General features: G+C 37.0%; 1 protein-coding gene across 1 annotated transcript in view; it reads right to left on the bottom strand.

Moving 5' to 3' along the window:
* LOC144966723 (uncharacterized) overlaps nucleotides 1-7,500 on the bottom strand; it is a 193,065-nt gene that overhangs the window by 143,419 nt on the left and 42,146 nt on the right. The window lies entirely within an intron of this gene.

Raw genomic sequence — 7,500 nt, 5'->3', positions numbered from 1 at the left:
TACTACTACTACTACTACTATTACTACTACTACTACTACTACTATTACTACTACTACTACTACTACTACTACTACTACTACTACTACTACTACTACTACTACTACTACTACTACTACTACTACTATTACTACTACTACTACTACTACTACTACTACTACTACTACTACTACTACTACTACCACCACTACTAATACTAATACTACAACAACAACAACAACTACAACTACTACTACTACTACTACTACTACTACTACTACTACTACTACTACTACTACTACTACTACTACTACTACTACTACTACTACTACTACTACTACTACTACTACTACTACTACTACTACTACTACTGCTACTACTACTACTATCACTACTACTACTACTACTACTACTACTACTAATACTACTACTACTACTACTACTACTACTACTACTACTACTACTACTACTACTACTACATATTATACTACTACATATTATACTACTACTACATATAACACTACTACTGCTGCTATTACTTACTACTTCGAATGACTGTTTTGGGTCAATAACATTAGTCCTGAGGAAAGTTATCCGTTTATTCCCATGCACCACAACGGCGGTCGTCGCTTTATTACAGTAACATGAGCAAATTTGCTTTCCACTGTCCACGCCAACTTTTCTTTTCCCCATTAAAGATAATAGAATTCGACTTGAGTAAAATGGGAGGTCTGGCCGGCAAAGTTAGAACGAAAGAAAATAACAACTTCAACAAAGAACAAAATACCAAACACGGAACGTTTCGGGCTCAAAACCCTTCTTCAGCCAACAACAACTACAATATAGACATAAAAATACATTACTAAATTCTCCGTCGTGAATCTGGAATTTAGTAATGTATATTTATGTCTTTATTGTTTGGTCTTTTTTTTTTTGGTTGTTGTTGACTGAAGAAGGGTTTTGAGCACAAAACGTACCGTGTTTTGTATTTTGTTCTTTGTTGAAGCTGTTCTATTTATTTTTGTTTATTACTTTTTTACAGTCCACAGCTTCTAATCAGCCTAGTATCTAAAGATTTTTATGCTAATTTTCAAAATTGGAAAAATGTATCAAAAATGGGTATGTACATAGATAGTTATATTCGACTATCGTTAAGATGCAAAAACTAAAGACATTAGCTTTGATACTAGGCCTATAATTTGTCTCAGAGAAATGTTATAGATAGGCATGGGGGTACAAGTAACCTGGGTAAACTACGGATATAGTCGGTGTTAGGGTTGAGTGAGTTAAAAACAGCATAGATTCATCTTATACTGACCCCTTTGTCCATCCAGAGGGGACCGATAGCTCAGTTGGTAGAGCATTCGCTTCACATGCTAAAGGACTGAAACCGATCCCGAGTGAAGTCGAGATTACTTTTCTTTTTCTGACCCCCGGATGGCAATGTTATGAGCTTCTTAGCCAAGCGCATACTATCTATAGATAGTTCTCAGTTGACGTCACTCAGGTCTTTGTTATTGTTTTTTTTTTTTTTTTTTTTTTGCCATTCGCGTTTATGGGTAATGCTCACTTAACTGTATTAACCAGACTATAAACGTTCATGGATACACACAGTTTTTTGTGTGTTGGTCATTTATACTTCCGGATGGCAATGTTATGAGCTTCTTATATCTATACTATCTATACGCGGAAAATGTATTGCGATAGACTTGCATGCAGTCTATGAAAAGGGGTAGCAAGCATTTTTTTTTCTATTGCCCGTTTCGCGCTTTAGAAAGGGGTTTAAACTCCGGCTCTGTGGCCTTTTGACTCTGATGAACTGCTTTATAAAGCGCAATATCCACTAAATGTGCTCAAAGCGCTTTACAAGGGGTCCCTGTTCAACAGCAACATTTAACATGTAGGACGGGACATGACGCCTGTTAGGCGATATTAAAATTTTTCGGACAAAGACAACGCTGTTAACGGCCAGGTACTCATTTTACACCTGAGTACGGTGAGAGAATGTGAGTAAAGAGCCTTTTCCAAGGACTCAACTATGCGCGAGCGCGAGGCTCGAACCCAGGACCTTCCGATCCGAAAGTGAGTGTCATACCACTAGACCACATAGCCGCACTAAGAACTGTCTGGGTACATTGGATCTTCGAAAAATCTCCTGTAAATTACATCATCCCAACGTCCAATCAAAAAGAGTTGACTGCAATTTCTTATACCATTCTGCCGTGCTCTAGAAAAAAGCCATATTTTAAAATTGACCAGAAAACTCGTCCTTCAAATAAGTATCGATTTAAATGACCCTCATTTTGGCAAAAACTCTCAAATCTGGGATTTAGATAGACTTCAAAAAGTCCCAGGTTTGAGAGGTTTTTTTTTTTATTTTTGCAAAGATGAGGGTCATTTAAATCGATCGATATTTGAAGGACGAGTTTTCTGGCCAAATTTTAAAATATGGGTTTTTCCAGAGTACGACAGAATTTTCATTTTAAAGTCACATAAAACGGAATGAACGTTTCGTAAGTCTCACACAATCGTATATATATATATATAAACACGTTGTTTGTTATCAACCGTTTACCATTTAAAAGAAACAAAGAGAGCTTGATAGAATGGGACGAAAATCGATCGCTCTTCTGGCATGAAAGGAAGGAAAATAACTACAACAAATAATAATCATTTCGTGACGTCAATCACAAACATTTAATGTTCATCAACAAGTGTTGTGTGTGTGTAAGTGTGTGTGTGTGGGGGGGGGGGGGGGGAGGGTTGTAGGCTTGTTGACAGCATTCTGAAGACAGGTGATTATTGAGTTAAAAGATGATGAAGGGGAGGATAACGATAATGGCGATGAGTTTGGTGATGATGATGATGATGATGGTGATGATGATGATGATGATGATGGTGATGATGATGATGATGATGATGATGATGATGATGTTGATGATAATGATGATGATGATGGTGATGATGATGATGATGATGATGATGATGATGATGATGATGATGATGAGATGAGATGATGATGATGATGATGATGATGATGATGATGATGATGATGATGATGATGATGATGATGATGATGATGATGTGATGATGATGATGTGATGATGATGATGTGATGGATGATGATGATGATGATGATGATGATGATGATGATGATGATGATGATGATGATGATGATGATGGTGATGATGATGGTGATGATGATGATGGTGATGATGATGATGATGATAGCAAACGCAAACTCGGTGGATATAAGATATTGTACAGGGAAAACGACAAACCTTGCTATCCATGGAACCTGGCAAATCGAAAATGGGTGGGCTGGCGGGTAGAACATTTAAGTATTTTACCTAACCACATACCATCAATAGCTCAGAGTGATTTGCTATTAATTTGTGCGGCTTTGTGGTCCAGTGGTATGACACTCGCCTTCGGATCTTTAGGTTCTGGGCTCGAGCGGTGCACAGTTGAATCCTTGGAAAAGGCTCTTTATTCACATTCTCTCACCGTACTCAGGTGTAAAATGAGTACCTGCCCCGTTAACAGCGTTGTCTCTGTCGGGGGTAAATGTAATCTCGTCAAACAGGGATCATGTCTCGTCCCACATATCAAGTGTTGTTGCAAAGTGCTTTGAGCGCATTTAGGTGACATTACTCGAAATTGACACTCAAGCTCAAAACGCAAGCTCAAGTTATTTTGAGCTTTTTTTGAGCTTTTTTATATAGCGCAATATCCACTAAAATGTGCTCAAAGCGCTTTACAATGGGTCCCTGGTCGACAGCAACATTTAACATGTAGGACGGGACATGACGCTTGTCAGGCGATATTACAATTTTTCGGACAAAGACAACGCTGTTAACGACCAGGTACTCATTTTACACCTGAGTACGGTGAGAGAATGTGAGTAAAGAGTCTTTTCTGAGGACTCAACTATGCGCCGAGCGAGACTCGAACCCAGGACCTTCCGATCCGAAAGCGAGTGTCATACCACTAGACCAATCGAAATAGAAAAACTCAAGCTCATAACTCAAGCTCAAGTTATTGTATGTCAGCCAGATCTGATGGTCATTTGATTCAAACCAGCGACCTATTAATAGACGATGATTCAAACGAGTTGATAGTCACCTCCATCTCTCCCACTCCTAACTCCGTACATGTATAGAATGCGCTTGGCAAAGAAGCTCACAACATTGCCATCCGGAAGTATAACGGACAATCACACAAAATTGTGTGCAATCATGAACTTTTATAGTCGGGTTAATATGGTTTAGTGAGAATTACTAATTGTATTAACCAGACTATAAACGTTCAAGGTGACACATAGTTTTGTGTGTTGGTCCGTTATACTTCCGGATGGCAATGTTGTGAGCTTCTTAGCCAAGCGCACACTATATATATATATATATATATATATATATATATATATATATATATATATATATATATTTATATTCTAAATTCTAACTGTATAACATTACGAGTTCGGGATATTTTCACTCGGGAGGTAGGTAGGTTGCTACGTGTTGTTTACTTCAGCTTTAGAGTTCGCTGAGCCAAATAACATTACTCCATGGCTACCGACGGGCAAACGCCTTCCTGTCTATTACGAGAGGTAACTTGATACGCTTTTACATCGCTTATACTATGAATAGAAGGAACGAAATTGACGCCATTCAGCTCTTTGTTATTGTTTTCTAGCCAGCCATTTTTATGAGTAGTTACTTCTCACCAAATTGTATTAATCAGACTACGATAAACGTTTAAAACTCGAGTTCACACTCATTGAAAATCGAACACAATTATTCGATTTTTTATGCATATGAATTCGAGAGAAGTAAGGTTACAAACAGTTTTGTGTATTGGTAGATTAATCCGGCTGGCGGATGTTGTGAGTATTATAACTAAACGTATAGAATCAATAGCAAAGTCCATTGACATTGCATGGAAAGATCGCGTGATTGAATGACTGCAGTGACGGAGGAGTTTTACGATGTTTTGGTTTTTATCTCGTGTCTCATCAGCTATCCATTCTTCTATAGATAGTGTGCGCTTGGCTAAGAAGCTCATAACATTGCCATCCGGAAGTATAACGGACCAACACACAAAACTATGTGTTTCCATGAACGTTTATAGTCATGTTAATACAGTTCAGTGAGCATTACTCATAAACGCGGATGGCAAAAAACAATAACAAAGACCTGAGTGACGTCATCTAATAGATAGTTCGAAGATGACGTCACTCAGGTCTTTGTTATTGTTTTTCATCCGCGTTTAGAGTAATGTCATGAACTGTATTAACCTGACTATAAACGTTCATGAATACACACAGTTTTGTGTGTTGGTCCATTATACTTCCAGATGGCAATGTTATGAGCTTCTTAGCCAAGCGCATACTATCTATCGCAGACGACCTGCTGCTGAATGCCATGCCATGCATCGCTTTTTAAATATCTTTTTAAAATTCAATTAACCTGCAGAGTTTTCCATCCAAGCATTTTGTGATTTCAAGCAGACAGACCTCCAGCTAGGCTACACTTGAACTTGAAAAACACGTTAACAAGAAAACAAATCCAACAAACGACACAGCAGACGACGCAATAATATTATCGCATGTAATATCACTCAACCTTTGACCTAAATACCTCTGTATAACGTTATTTCACGACCAGCGGGAAGTACGTTTTGTATTATTCACTTCATTCCCCTAATGTTACTAAAACTGACTATAATATTATTATTATTGTTATTGTTTATTTTATTATTATTATTATTATTATTATTATTATTATTATTATTATTATTATTATTATTATTATTATTATTTATTATTATTATTATTATTATTATTATTATTATTATTTTTATTATTATTGTTATATTATTATATTATTATTATTATTATTTTATTATTATTATTATTATTTATTATATATACTACTACTATACTATACTACTACTACTACTACTACTACTATACTACTACTATACTACTATACTACTACTACTACTTACTACTATACTACTACTACTACTACTACTACTAACTACTACTACTACATATACTACTTACTAAATCTACTATCTACTTATTACTTACATACTACATGTACTACTACTACTACTACTACTACTACTACTACTACTATTATTATTATTATTGCTGTGGGTGAACATAGTAAGCATTGGGTAGGTCAACTACTATTACGATAAATCGGCAAATCGTTGTAACAGGATTGTCGTACCACCCATTATATTAACCAGTGAACTGACGTAATCTGGAGAAAAAAACAAACTCTGATTTAAAAATTTGGCCAGAAAACTCGTCCTTCAAATATCGATCGATTTGAACAACCCTCATCTTAGCAAAAACTCTCAAACCTGGGATTTGCAAAGTCTTGATTAAATTCCCAGGTTTGAAAGTTTTTACCAAGACGACGGTCATTTAAATCGAGCGATATTTGAAGGGCGAGTTTTCTGGCCAAATTTTGAAATACGAGTTTTTCTAGAGGCGGCAGTTAACTGGTTAACTTTGAGGGTAACAGCAGGTATTTTGTGTAATATTACCCTTTCTCATTTTTCACAGTCTGTGCTGAAAAATGGAGGAAAAAAATAATAAAACATGCCGAGGTAAACAGTTTTGTTCGTATCAGCTGGAAGGCTGTTGTTGTTTTTAAAGCATTCTGGGGTTGGTATGAATGCAATACAATAACAACAACCTGAAGCCTGGATGATGGTAGTGTTGTTGTTGTTGTTATTGGTGGTGGTGGTCATGGTGGTGGTGGTGGTGGTGGTGGTGGTGGTGGTGGTGGTGGTGGTGTGCTGGTGGTGGTGTGGTAGTGGTGGTGGTGGTCGTGGTGGTGGTGGTGATGATGATGATGATGATGATGATGATGATGATGATGATGATGATGATGATGATGATGATGATGAGGAGGAGGATGATGATGATGATGATGATGATGATGATGGTGATGATGATAATAATATTAATAATAATAACAATGATAATAGTGATATTTAAGAAGAAGAAGAAGAAGAAGAAGAAGAAGAAGAAGAAGAAGAAGAAGAAGAAGAATGGGGATGAATAAAGGGGATTTAATTTTTCTTCTTTTCTCTTTTTAATGGTAGCGATACCAACAACAGTCTTTAAAAAGGAGTGTGTTTACTTTAAGTACGAAACGAGTTCGGCATGGGAAACTAGTACCAAGTACCAAGGCACTACTTTCGACGACCTTGATTACAATTGAATATTGACTTAAAGTCAGAAGAGCCTTTGGTGTTTACTCTCCACGATCGTGTCCTTCGCGAGAACATAGGCAAAATACGCATTGTGGGCTTGACTCTATAGCTCGAGAGAACAAGGACACTCCAAAATAAAACCAATGGTGGGCTTGATGACTCTTTAGCTCGAGAGAGCAAGGACACTCCAAAATAAAACCAATGGTGGGCATGACCCGAAAGCTCGTGAGAGCAACAAGCCTAGGAGTGAATCTCCAAAATAAATCTTGGTCCTCCAAGTCTGG

This window comes from Berghia stephanieae, chromosome 2, assembly GCF_034508935.2.
Source record: "Berghia stephanieae isolate SIO BIC M18660-M18661 chromosome 2, UCSD_Bste_1.3, whole genome shotgun sequence".
Classification (NCBI taxonomy): domain Eukaryota; kingdom Metazoa; phylum Mollusca; class Gastropoda; order Nudibranchia; family Aeolidiidae; genus Berghia; species Berghia stephanieae.
Note: the sequence above shows the minus strand (reverse complement) of the source record. Positions and strands in the feature narration are given on the sequence as shown.